Source organism: Peromyscus maniculatus, chromosome 2 (assembly GCF_049852395.1).
Source record: "Peromyscus maniculatus bairdii isolate BWxNUB_F1_BW_parent chromosome 2, HU_Pman_BW_mat_3.1, whole genome shotgun sequence".
Classification (NCBI taxonomy): domain Eukaryota; kingdom Metazoa; phylum Chordata; class Mammalia; order Rodentia; family Cricetidae; genus Peromyscus; species Peromyscus maniculatus.
Genome location: NC_134853.1, coordinates 9,495,052 through 9,509,228, shown reverse-complemented (window position 1 = coordinate 9,509,228; position 14,177 = coordinate 9,495,052).

Here is a 14,177-nt window from a genome sequence, read left to right as displayed (position 1 = left end):
ATATTTGTCTTCCATTTCCTGGATAAACCCAGCCAGGCATGACCAGTAGTGGGAACTCAATTGTGACTGCAAACATCTTTTTCAAGACAGAATCTCACTCTGTAGCCCAGGCTGGCTTTGAACTCATGATGCTCCTGCCTTCGGCTCCCAAGTGATGGTGTTACAGGCAATGGGCCACCACACTGATATCACTTGATATAATAATCACAGTTCAATGGCACAGACATCTGCTTCCCCAGTGACCTTGCAATTTCATACCTAAATATTCACCCAGAAGAAAAATAAAATAACTATACAAGAGAGTTCAGTTTATTCATAATTTCCCTCCTTCCCCACATCTACCAAAAATGAAAAGAAAATAGCCCCCTGGAAACAGTCCATGAGCCCACAGGTAGAATAGAAATATTCAACAGAATATCACTTGGCAATAAATTCAATAAGCCCACCAAAAAGTTCATTGCTGCCATGCATCTCAATAGACTTCACTGTGTAAAGCCTCTCTCAGAACAGCAGATCTGCACAGTTTTACCTGGACGAGGTTTTGAAACAGGTCAGACTCAGAACTGTGCTTGCTTTTTGGGGTGAGGTGGAAACAGTGACAGGCAAGGGGTTTTAGAAACCCCTTGCAGATGATGGCAATGTTCTACCATTTGACACGAATTTGCTTTCCCACAAGTATGCATTCCCCAAAGCTCTGCAGCTGTTTACTTAAGATTTGTGCATTTCATTGAAGACAAATTTTATCTTAAAAGGAAAAAACAGTAATAGGTCTCAAATGTTTATAATGTGCCCGTAAAAGAGAACTGATCTTTTTACAATGCACTTTGAAATGCATTAGAAAAAAGTTCATTCAGGGCGATGAGCAGGTAAATACGTGGCGAAAGTTCACAGACAATAAAGCAAACAAACAAATAAAAATGCCACTGGGCTGACCTGAAGGACTACTTTGGCCAGGAAGGGGAGCTTGAGGCTGGACCTGAGAGGGCGGTACCTTCTTGGGAGCAGTCAGGTTTCCAGGAAGCCAGGGAAGTGGCTGGTGTAGAAGGAGCTGTAGAACCTGCTGCTGGTGGGATGGATAGAAGCCAGACTGATGCCGGGTGCCAAGGATGCTGGGTAGGAGGAGGGCCTGGCTGGCGGGCTGGGTGGGAGGGGGCAGCACAACTTAGGCCTTTGATCTCCGGCCACTGCCCAAAGGGCTGCCCTATTCTTGGCACTACCAGGTACAAAGGAATGTTCACTGGATGACGGGCTAGATGAGTTCCCTCCATCCTGGGGCCGGCCTTGAAGTCCAGCATCAAATTCAGGTTCAAAGAATTATCTTCTCTTAGGAAACATTGATAATCCAAACCACATCTAACCCGGTCCTCCTTTGATAGGGTAAGTGGGCTGGCAGATCAGAGGACAACTTTAGATTCCGTCCATCTGGATCTCGGCAGAGGTTGCAAACTGGCAGCCCTCAGGCTGCATCCAGCACACAGATGTGTTATGTGTTTTGTTTGGCCTCTCAGAAGGGCTGTTTTTTAAAGTTTAGTTCAGTTGCCAGGATTTTAAATCACATAAAATCTGGATGGTCTGCATTTTTTGAAGAACACAGGCCTATGACGGGGCCGTTGGCAGCTGTCTGATAGGGGCCTGGTCCTCTCACTCTGGTCCACTTCTAGGGACACAACACAGGACAGAACGACTTGGTCTTTTTTTTTTTTTTTTTTTTTTCTCCACAGGAAGTTGGGTTCTGGAGTGGAAGTCAGGGAGAAAGGGAAGTCTTGATTGTCAACTTGATGGGATTTAGAATTACCAGAGACAAACTTCTGGATGTGTCTGCAGTGGTGTTTCCAGAGCGGTTTAATGGGACTTGGCTGGAGAGTTCATGGGTTGGGGTTCAAGACTGAAGGAGGAGCAGCAGCACTGGACTCTCGCTGGCCCCAGACTGAAGATGCTACACTTCCCCGCTGTGGCAGACTGTATCCTGAAGCCACAGGCCACCCTTCCTGCTTCCAGCTGCTTCTGTCAAGTGTTGGGTCACAGTTACGAGAAAAACGTAGTAAATCATATGGACGGGAGAAAGGAGACAGGAAGGGAGGGATGAAAGAGAGAAGGGAGAGAAAAGAGAAAGGCAGAGGAAGAAGAAGAGGAGAGAGCCAAACATGGAAAACTGATGTTTGTCACAAGAGACGATGTGACAGTGTGAGCAGGGGTGTGAGATTCGCCATAGACAAGATGGCAGGATGACAGTTTTAGGTAAAGTCTGTTTGGATGAGCGGTTGAGCAGATCAGGTAGGGAACGCTGATGTGGGGGGAAGGCCTTGAGTGGGGACTGCTCAGGTCCTTTCAGAAGCGGGGAGAAGCTCCTGTCAGTGCATGTAGAACAAGATCGTGGTGGAGGAGGGGCAGGTACAGGTCAGGTGAAGTGTGGATCTGATTTGGGGGGCAGCAGGGAGGCACTGAGGGTTGGGGCAGTGCAGACACACGGTCAACTCCACAGTTGCACAGAACTGTGCTTGTTGGTGCTAACAGTCTCACTGTAACGGACCGGTGTGTGTGTGTGTGGGGGGGGGCAGAGAAATAGAAGCAGAGGCAATTGGAGCAGGCGTTCTCAGCCTTCCTAATGCTGCAATCTTTTAACACAGTTGTGGTGACCCCCCAATGGTAAAATTATTTTCATTGTTACTTTATGACTGTTATTATGCTACTGTTACGAATTGTAGTGTAAATATCTGTGTTCTGATGATCTTAGGTGACCCCTGTAAAAGGGTGGTTCAAGCCCCCAAAGGGATCATGACCCACAGGTTGAGAACCACTGATTTAGAGGAAGTTAAGTCTTAGCTGGATACAAGAGAAGAAAACCTGAAACATCTCAAAACTGGCTGCATTGGGTGTTGTATTAATCATTTTCCTCACTGCGGAGACAAAATACCCAATAAAATCAACTTAGAAAAGGAAGGTCTCAGCCGGGCGGTGGTGGCGCACGCCTTTAATCCCAGCACTCAGGAGGCAGAGGCAGGCGGATCTCTGTGAGTTCAAGGCCAGCTTGGTCTACAGAGTGAGTTCTAGGACCAATCCTGTCTTGAAAAACAGAGAGAGACAGAGAGGAGAAGGAAGGTTGTATTTCAGCTCACAGTTTGAGATACTGTCTGTCGTGGTGGGGGAGGGGCCACAGCAAGAACAGCTCTGTCTGTGGTAGCCGGAGCTTGAGGCCACTGGTGCCATGGCATCCTCAGTCAGGCTGCAGAGAAAGACCATGCTGGTCTCAGCTTTCTCTTTTTCCCTTTTGACTTGGTCTGCGATCCCAGCCAATGGAGCGGACAATTCACAGTTAGCACACAGGGTAGGTCTCGCTCCTCAGGTGACCAGTCACCACTCCCTGGAAACAAGCGTGGACACACCCACAGGTTTGCCTCCCACTTGAGTCCAAACCCAGGCAAGTTGACAATGAAAATTAACCATTACAGATGTAAATGTGTCGGAGGAGGAGGACAAATATTGTTCAGAATTATAGTCTGCTCTCAGCCTCTTCTAAAACTCAGCACGCTTTTATGTAAATGACCCTGTCTCTTTGGTCACAAGGTAAAACCAAAAACCGTTTAATACAAAGGGAAAATGATGCAAACCCCACAGATTTTTGTACTCTCTTCCGTAACAGATCAGTGACCTACCTAAGGTTTCAACAGTGTAAATGGCATAGCATAGACCTGGAAAACCACGCAGAGACCCCTCCCCAGGCCCCTGCTTTGTGCTGGGGTCGCTCTGGAAGCCTTGATCCTCTGATTTCATTGCTCTGCACTGTGACCTGGGTGTCTAGAGTTTGAAAGCTCCCTGGAGGCTCTTAGATGCAGCCTTGGTGGAGAACCACTTCTTAGAGCAGAATTCTCAAAGCTGGGAGAGTCGCAATGGCAGTGGCCATAAAGCATGGACTATGGCAAATGTCGTTTTCACTCAGCCCCTAGGAGACAATCATTTCTGGGAGGGACGCTCAGCTTTCTCCTTCCTTCTGGTGGCTCTGGGTGGTTCAATTGCTGACTGAAACTTGAGGGCCGCTGTTCCAGACTCTGCTTTTCAGTGTGAAGAGTTCAAACAGACAGTTGTTCATCAGACCCTTACCAGGTGAGTGGAGATGGCCTGTTGAGCAAGGGAAGCAGAGAGCAATTCAGTGATGGGCTAGTGAGCGGCACATCGCATGCTCACACCCAGATAGGTCAGTTGAAGGCCAACAGCACCAATTTACAGCTCCTACCCGCTGCCGTTTCCTGAGTCTCGTCAACTGACAATTCTGATCATGGGCTGTCCCCCCAGAGACCTGGAGAGAGGTCCAGAGGGTTAACAAGCTGAGACTTTCAAGGCCAGATGGGAAATGTCTTTGCACACCACCACAGGAATGTAGCCACAGGCGATACGTGAATGAACAGGTATGTCTGTGCTTTAACAAAACCTGACCTACAAAAGTAGGCAGAGGGGCGATACAGATTGGTAAGGTACTTGCCCTATAAGCGTGAGGACCTGTGTTCGATCTTCAGCACCCATTTAAAGAGCCTGTGTGAGCCCAGTGCCAGGAGGTGGAGACAGAGGGATCTCCCCAGATTGCTGGTCAGCTGGTCTTGCCCAACCTGTGAGCTCCAGGTTTTCTGAGAGACCCTGTCTCAAAACAAGTGACAGAGAAAGACACTTAACATTGACCTCTGGCCTCTTCTCTGTCTGTCTGTCTGTCTGTCTGTCTGTCTGTCTGTCTCTCTCTCTCTCTCTCTCTCTCTCTCTCTCTCTCACACACACACACACACACACACACACACACACACACACACACACACACACATACACACACACGCTCACCTGGGCAAACACATGCACATACAGGAACACACACACACACAAACATAGGTTCTGGAGGGTCATTTTTGGAGTGAGCCAAGAGTCCTGGAGGAAGGCTCAGGCTAGGATTCAGTGCTGGCCAGGCCTCTGTTGAGTACTACTCATTCACTCTTCATAGAAACCGTGTGGGGATTCCTAGAAAGCACAACTGTATAATTCATTTAGATTTGGGTTGTAATTGTCCGGCAGAGGCCATATCCTAATGGCCAGTATGTCACTGACCTATTCAGCAGAGGGACCTTTTGGGGGTAAGGTCCAGTGAGAGGAACTTGGGTCATTGTGAGCATGCTCTTGAAGGGGATGCTGGGACCTGGACCCCTTCCTTTCTCCTCTGCTTCTCAGTCACCACAAGATGAGAACGTTTCCTCTATAACATGCTTCCACCATGATGCCCTGCCTTGGATAGACCTCAAAACGATAAAGCCAAGGAACCATGAACTTAAGCCTCTGAATCACGGAGCCCAGGAAATCTTTCCCTCTTTAACGTGATGTTCTCAGGTGTTTCTCACAGTAACAGAAAGCTGACTACCATGTTCCTCCAGGGGTGTAAAGTGGAGAGGCCTGGGACCAGTTAGACTCTAGTTAGAGGGAATGGAGCCAGCCAGCTTGCTAGCCAAACCCAGCGGCTAGTGCTCCTGGAAATGACTTTCATGGAAAAGTGTGGAACATTACTAAGAAGTCACTTGAATATGGAAAGGAAAAACTAACAACTGAGATTAGAGGTGAGGAAGAGCCAGAAGAGGTCCAGAAAGCAAGAGCTTGACTGGGAAAAATAGTCTCTATTTCAAACCCACAGAAAAAATGCAGGATTCAAAATCCTGTGAGCACTTAAGGGGGATTGCTAAGAAATGAAACTCAAAAGAGTCTGAGAAATCTGCAGAATGAGAAGTCATAACACTGTAGAGCTTTGTCCTATTTTAAAATTGATCTTAAGGGAAGGAGAAATGGCCCATTGGTTAAGAGTGCTTGCTGTTCAGTTTAGATGCCAGCACCAACATCAGGCCATTCACAAATGCCTGTACTCCTCCTCTAAGCAAGCGATCCAGTGCTCTTCTGTGGCTTCACTGGGTACCCACATGTGTGTGTTTACTCACATACTCTGCGTGCAGGCACACCAAACATACAAATAATGAAAGTTATCTTAAAATAATTGTTTAGGAGGTGGAGAGATGATGCAGTGGGTAAGGGTACTTGCTCTGCAAGCTTGAGGACCTGATTTAAATCCTCAGAACCCACATAAAAAGCCAGGCATAAGACAGCTGGATCCTGGGAGCATATTGGCTAGCCAGCCTAACCAGAATAGTGGGCTTCCAGTTCAGTGAGAGACCCTGTCTTAAGGTAATAAGGCAGAGAGAAGATGCTTAATAGCCTGCTCTGTCCTTTGTATGTGTGAGCAGAGGCACACATTCTCACATGTGTGCACCACACATATACACCATACCCCCAAATAAGAAATATATGTGTGTGTATATATATATACATATATGTGTACACATGTACACACACACACACATACATCAGGCATGGTGGCATACACCTTTAATTCCAGCACTCCCGTAGGGGTCAGAGGCAGGCAGATCTCTGTGAGTTCTAGGCTAGCCTGGTCTACAAAGTGAGTTCCAGGATAGCTAGGACTGTTACACTGAGAAACTGTCTCAAACAAACAAACAAAACAAAACAATGTGTGTGTGTGTGTGTGTGTGTGTGTGTGTGTGTGTGTGTGTGTGTGTCTTAGTTTCTTCTCTTATTACTGTGATAAAATACCCCAACAAAAAGTGACTAACTTAAGGGAAAAGGGGTTTCTTTAAGCTCACAATTCCAGGTTACAGTCAGTCTGTTGTAGGAAGTCAAGGTGGCCAACACTTGAAACAGCTGGTCACATCACATCCACAGTCAAGAACAGAGAGACATGAATTAATGCATGCATGTTTACCACTCAGCTCTCTTCCTCCACTCTTAGTCTAGGACCACAGTCAGTTGATGCTGCCTACGGTTAGCCAAGTCTTCCCACACCAATTAATGTAATCAAGACAATTCTCCACAGACATGTCCACAGGCCAACCTGGTTCAGAAAATCCCTCATTAAGACTCTCTTTCTAAGCCGGGTGGTGGTGGTACAGGCCTTTAATCCCAGCACTCAGGAGGCAGAACCAGGCAGATTTCTATGAGGCCAGCCTGGGCTACAGAGCGAGATCCAGGACAGGCACCAAAACTACACAGAGAAACTCTGTCTCGAAAAAACCAAAAGACCCTCCTTGTAAGTGATTCTAGACTGTGTCAAGTTGACAGTTAAAACTATTACTTATGTCATGTGAATATACATTATGAAGCTTATGAAGATGTGGAAACTCATCATCCAACAAACTGTAACACTGTCAGTGATACATGTACTAGTACTTTTCCCCCAACCAGCGGCCATAGGTCTCCAACACAGAAGTAACTGTTGTCCTGAACTTGGGATACACCACTCCATTCACATACGTGGTTGTCATAGTTTGGATGTAAACTGTACCCCAAAGGTTCCCATATGGAATGTTTGACTGGTCTCCAGCTAGAGACACTATTCTGGGGGTTCTAGGTGTGGCACCTACTGCTGAGTCACATGATCCCAGAGGCACGACCTTGTAGGTTGTACCTGATACCCACCCCCTTTCTTATTTTTGTTTCCTGTTTACTGTGATGTTAAGAAGGGCTTTGGGTCTGCAGAGGTGGCTCAGTGGTTAAGAGCTTGTACTTTCAAAGGACCCAAGTTCAGTTCCCAGGATCCACATCAGGTGACTCACAACCACCTATTACCTATTCAGGGAATCCAAGGCCCTCTTCTTGTCTCTGAGGGGTCCTGAACATACATGCACATACATGTACACACATACATACACATAAATAATGAAACAAATCTTTTTAAAAATTACCTCTTGTTATGCTTCAGCATGGGCCCAGAATCAACTCAACCAAGGACTATGGGCTGAAACAGTCATCTTTATTCCTCCTTTTCATGACATGGTATCACAGTGACTACAAAAGTAATGAACATCCACTGCCACATGGTCAGCGCTGAGAACATATGTGTACAAGTAGCAGACGTTAATGCTATTAAATCGCTACCAATCCACAGAAATAGCTTAATGATTACAGGAACTTGTTGGGGGATTAACTCACAATACAGGAATAGGGATTGAGGCACCGTCTAGTGCTGTTCTCTAGATAGCTCTGTCCTGATCCACACCAGCATCCAAGACGATGTAGCCAAGAGAGCAAGCATGTACGCATCTTGGGTCTTAAGGGGACCTGTCTCAGTCACGCAGATTATATTTATGTATTTAGAAATACACACACACACACACACACACACACACACACACACACACACACCCCAACACTCTAACAACGATTAAAGGGGAAAAAGGCCATGAATTTGAAGGGGAAGAGGAGAGGTTCACGGGAGGGCTTGGAGGGAGCAAAGGGAAAGGCAAATGGTATAATTACAATCCCCCCAAATAAAACAACATGTAAAAAATGACTAATGTGATCCATGCTGCTGTACATACCAGTGTCTGCATCTGCACTGATCGCCTGTTCTGTTCGTCATCACACTACATGGAACCACCCCTGTGGTTTGCCCACATGGTCACGACCAATCGAGTTGATTCTAGTCTGTTTTTGCTGTTATTAATGACGCCGATTTTTTTAAACCTGTGTGGACCAATTTTTCTTGACTAGATAACAGTGAATTTTCTGTGTTATATGCTGTGTATGTTTACATTTTAAAACTTCATCAAGCCATATGTATCTATATTCCTACTAGCAGTGTGTGGAAACACCAACCCCTCCACACTCTCACTGATTCTGGGCCTCTCCAATCAGTCACAGCCATTATCATGGGTGCTCTTGCAGAGGATCTGAATTTGGTTGTTAGCACCCACATGGCAGCTCACAACCACCTGTAAATCCATTCCATGCCATGTCCTAGCCTCCACCAGCAGCAGGCATACATATGGTGCATATACACACATGAAGACATCTTTTAAATCATCTAATCTCATGTTGGCTTTATGACACTGAGTTTTCCAATCCTTTGTCCTCCAAGGTCCCACCTTGTATTAGAGGCCTGTTGCAGGGAACTGTATATATATATGTCACGGGGCTGGACACTCTCCTCATCTGGTGTGTTAGCTTGTTGATAACTACATTGAAAGAGTTGCCCTTTCACTGCAAACACTGTCCTGTGGAATGGATGGAAAAGGTCTCCGAGCTCATGAAACAATGAGGCTGAGTTGTGAGACTCAGAGAAGAAAGAGCAGACGCCATCACTTCCTAAGTGAATCGCAAAGGTCACAAAAATGCAGACAGGATTTCTTAAAAGTCTTCAATAAAGAAAGTGAACCCCAGCACCTGGGAGGCTGAGGTGAGAGGAGGTTCCAAGAGTTCGAGAACGGTCTGGGAGAAACAGTGAGACCCATTGTGGAAAACACAGAGAGGGAGGGAGGGAGGAGAGAGGGAGGGAAGGAAGGAGGGAGAGGGAGAGCGAGGGAGGGAGAGAGAAGGAGAAGAGGGAGGAAGGGGGAGGGAGGGAGAGAGAGGGAGAGAGGAAGGGAGAGGAGAAGGGAGGGAGAGGGGGAAGAGGGAGGGAGGGAGGGGGGGAGAGGAGGAGGGAGGGAGAGGAGGAGGGAGGGAGAGAGGAAAAGGCGGGGAAATAGAAAGAGGAAAAAGAAACAATGTCCCTTCAGGTACATACACATATACACACATAGAAACACATACAGCATGCTCGTGCACACAGCTCTTCCGGGGACACACAGGCATACGGCACGCACACACACACACATGCACCATCTTGCCCACATTTTATAACATGATTAATCTAATGAAAATCCACAGCACTGAGTCAGTTTCAGTTTCCCTTTGTGACGTCACCAGTTTTAAGTACCCCTTCCTCCTCACTCTATCCCACTAATGATATGTACTCTAATTGTCCATGTGCCTGCTTCATGACCAGACTGTAAATTATTTAATAACAGAGACCTCGGCTTTTCATCAGCACCTGGGAGATTGTATATACTCAATAAATATTTGTCAAATTAATACATGGATGTAAATGAGTCAATAGTTCCAGTGAACAAACTCCAGGGGCATCCATGCTCCTTTAGGCCTGTGTTTTCTTTCTCTCTGCCTCCTGGAGCAGTCAGTGAGTGAGCTATTTCCTTGCATAAGGTGGAGCGGTCAGTGCTGATTTAGGGAATGAGGCAACTATATGTGAGCCTTTGATATGTATGAACCGTACTGTGGCGTCTGGAAGGAAAATTATTTTCCAAAGCAAGCTCCCATTATAAGTAAAGGATCCAGAATGGCTGGCTACCCAGTCTATCTGACCACAGATGGTTAGTGTCAGCCTCTTAGCCTAACCTAGTGGGTTATTCCATATTCCTTGCCAAGGCTGTGCAGATATGTTTCCAGGGAAGCTGTCTCTCCATTCAAGAGAACTGGGTGACAGTGTTCCAGTGTCCTGTGACCCTGTCTCATCCTGATGCACGCACACACCCTCTTGCAATAGCTGCACCTGAAGCTTCATGAGCAAGCCAGGGTAGCAGATGGACAAAGGCAAAGATCCCAGCTTGTCGATGTCAAGCTCTTGCAAGCAGAGAAATCACATGGAGGCCCTGTCTGCCCAGTTTTCAGTCTCTAGTCCCTGGTACATGGATGAGTAGGGCAGGCAGACTCTTTGAGTACACAAGTCCAAGACCAGGCTGAGAAGCAGAGTGAGGCCCTGGCTCAGAAAGAAAAGAAAATCCCAATTCTTTAAGCCAGCTTAGAGATTTTGTGCACTACAGACTAAGAAAAAAGAAAAAAGGAAAGAAAGGAAGGGAAGGAGGGAGGGAGGGAGGGAGGGGGGGAGGGAGGGAGGGAGGGAGGGAGGGAGGGAGGAAGGAAGGAAGGAAGGAAGGAAGGAAGGAAGGAAGGAAGGAAGGAAGGAAGGAAGGAAGGAAGGAAGAGTATACTCCCACAGAAGAACTTGGGATATCCATCTTAGATTTCTCATTTCACATTGAGGAGACACAGAATGAACAAGAGGCGTAGAGTGACTTATACAGATCCATGCAGAGAGGAAAACCAAACCAGAACCGACTCCCGGTTCAGGCTCCTATTCTCACTCTTTGACACTTGACCACTGTCATTTCATGACAAGAAGTGATCGGAAAACAGACATATTTTGGGCATGTTTGCCTGCACCTGCCTTATGAAGGCTTCTGGGACAGCTTTCCGTCTCCTTCCAGCTTTCTTTTCCAACCCACTTCCCTCCTGAACGGAGTGCGTCTGTGAGACACAGAGCCAGTCTATTAAAAAAAACTGTGTATTGAAAAGAATTTCCTCCCCAGCTCCAGGCTGGACGATGTGAGAACTGTTAGGTCTATTTTTGTACATGTTGGTGGGTACAAATGTCAAAGTCAAAAACATTCCCAGTGGATGCTGCTTGAAGCATTTCTTTTATGTCACACGTCTGTCTGTCTGTCTGTCTCTCTCCCTCTCATAGACTGGCTGACTGCAACAACAGGGTCTTTCATTTCCTATTTTTTTCTTCCTGCATTTACTATTGTTAAACTACTCTAGTTTTGTTTTGGTTTGGCTTTTTGCTTGGTTTGTTACTTTCTATTTTGAAAAAGTATGGAACCTACACAAAAGCTTTAACAGCAGGACAATTAACGCCTGTGCATTTTCCATCTAATCCCACATATTTTGCTCTGTTTCTCAGCCTCTTTGTATGTGGTGGTGGTTAATGTTGACTACCAGCTTGACTGACTTGACTAGCTCCCGAGAGATTTGTAAAGCGCACTGCTGTGGGATGCTCTGTATGCTGTGAATATGTGTTGCTCTGGTTGGTTGGTAAATAAAATGCTGATTGGCCAGTATCCGGGCAGGAAGTATAGGCAGGATAAACAGACAAGGAGAATTCTGAGAAGAGGAAGGCTGAGTCAGGAGATGCCATCCTGCCGTCCAGGGAGCAACATGTAATGACACACAGGTAAAGCCATAGAACACGTGGCAACATATAGACCGACAGAAATGGGCTGAGTTTAAGTGTAAAAGCTGGTCAGGGGTAGACCTGAGCTAATGGTCAAGTAGTTTTTTGTTTGTTTTGTTTTGTTGTTTTTTGTTTTGTTTTTCAAGACAGGGTTTCTCTGTGTAGCTTTGCGCCTTTCCTGAAACTCACTTTGTAGACCAGGCTGGCCTCGAACTCACAGAGATCCACCTGGCTCTGCCTCCCAAGTGCTGGGATTAAAGGCGTGAGCCACCACCATTAAATATATTTAATTAATATAAACCTCTGAGAGGCTGCAGAGCAGGCAGGACACAGGAAAACTTTCAGCTACAGTACACCTCTGAGGGTGTCGATGGGAGTGTTTCCAGAGAGAATCGACTCCCTGAATTCAAGCAGCTCCATCCCATGGTTTGGGTGACCTGGATAAGAATATGGGTAAAGGGAGGAAGCCTAGAAGACAGGCATTCTCACTGCCTGCTTTCCTGACTCTGATGTGAGTGTCTCCATCGCATTGAGTGCCTTTCTCAATCACACTCCATCTCAGTTTCTGGGACAGCACTCTCACAACATGGAGCATGCTAACTGGCTAGACTGGTTGTCTAGTAACACCCAGGGCTCTCCTGTCTCCATCTCTCATCACACGGACTATAAGCATATGCCATCCCTGGGTTTTTACCTGCACATTGGTGGGCAGTGCTCAAGTCGTCAGGATTATACAGCACTTTTCCCAATGGACTATCTCTCCCACCCATGAACCTTTTGCGTCTCAGTTGCAGATACCCAGGCACTGTCAATATTAACCCCAAATATTTCCATGTGTGTTGTGTATTCCATACAAACAAGAATACTATTTCATGGGCTGGTGCTGTAGCTCAATGGCAGGGTGCTTGCCAAGTAAGCATGAGACCCTAGTTCAAGTTCCAGCGCAAAAAAACAACAAAAATCCATGAAACAGAACAAGAACCCTCTTACATAGCTGCTATATGGCTATGAAATTTAGGATATTTAAGATTGAAATATGTACTCTTAATATGTCCTAACTCATAAGACAGGTGCATGTCTGTGTCCTTCTTGGGTCCACCCTCATTATGGCAGTAATTCACTGTAGTGACTAGCTAGGTTATCCTATATTCTTGGTCTTTCTTAATCCAAAATGGTTCTTCAGTCCCTGTATTATTTGAGACTAGCATTTTTTTGTAAGATAACAAGCTGGCATTGGTGATACCTGTTCTCAGAGTATCACACCAATGGACTATGACTTGGACATCACTGTGAAGTAAACATGATCAGTTATAAAGCAAAGCTCATCTCTGGCTCATCCTGGCCTGACCTGTTTTCGCTGTGAGAAGCAGAGAAGCATCTCGCTTACCTGGCCTACTGGGTTGAGTACAGTCACTGCCATGGTCTATGAGACTGACCTACAGGGCAGGGGACAGATTCAGAATGGACTCTGCACACTACATTTGGATTAAGCAGGGACCACTTTCTTTTAGACACAATGGTCCTGCTGCCAGGCATCCAGGAAGCCACTGGGAAAGGGTTAATAAGGACACAGGACATCTGGTTTTCTTTAAGGACTCCTCAGCCTCCCTAAATACACCTCAAAAACTTCAAGTCCCAATTCCCATGGAACACACAACCAAAGAGCCCTGACCTGTGATTTATATAAAAGTAGCTATTCCTTAATTTCCCCGACAATGGCCTCATTCTTACCTCATGGACCTGTTGTGTCAGTGCGCCCTTTGATTTGTGGAGGAATTCCAGCCCCCTGAATAACTATCCCTTTTCTTTTCATTAAAGTTAATCCCCACAAAGACACTTTCATCCGCTGATTAGTCACGCCCCAGTGAGCCCCTGCTAACCAGGGGCTAAGTTACTGATGTGTTAAAGATGTAATCTCCAAGTCCTGGGACCACTGAAGAATCCCCAACATGTAATTTGACGGTCAGCCCTGTACAGTGTACTGCCTCCTTCGAGCAGCCTTGGTCACACACGTTCCTTGGGGCTCATAAATTTCTGTGGCCCGACTGCCTGTGAGAGCCAAGGTTATTGTGGAGCCAAGACTCAGCTGCCAACACACATTGCCTGGCACCGCAGGATACGGTGGTGCCCTCTCCAGCCTCGGGTTTCCATTCCCAAGAATCAGTGTCCAGCACAAATCTATCATGCCAGCAGCTGCAGCCCACGGGCTGGGGCCCTGCCTGCAGCCTCCCTCACAAAGTCTCAGCAACCCACAAATCAACAAGACTATCATCTGGGTGTGCTGTGGGCCACTGGG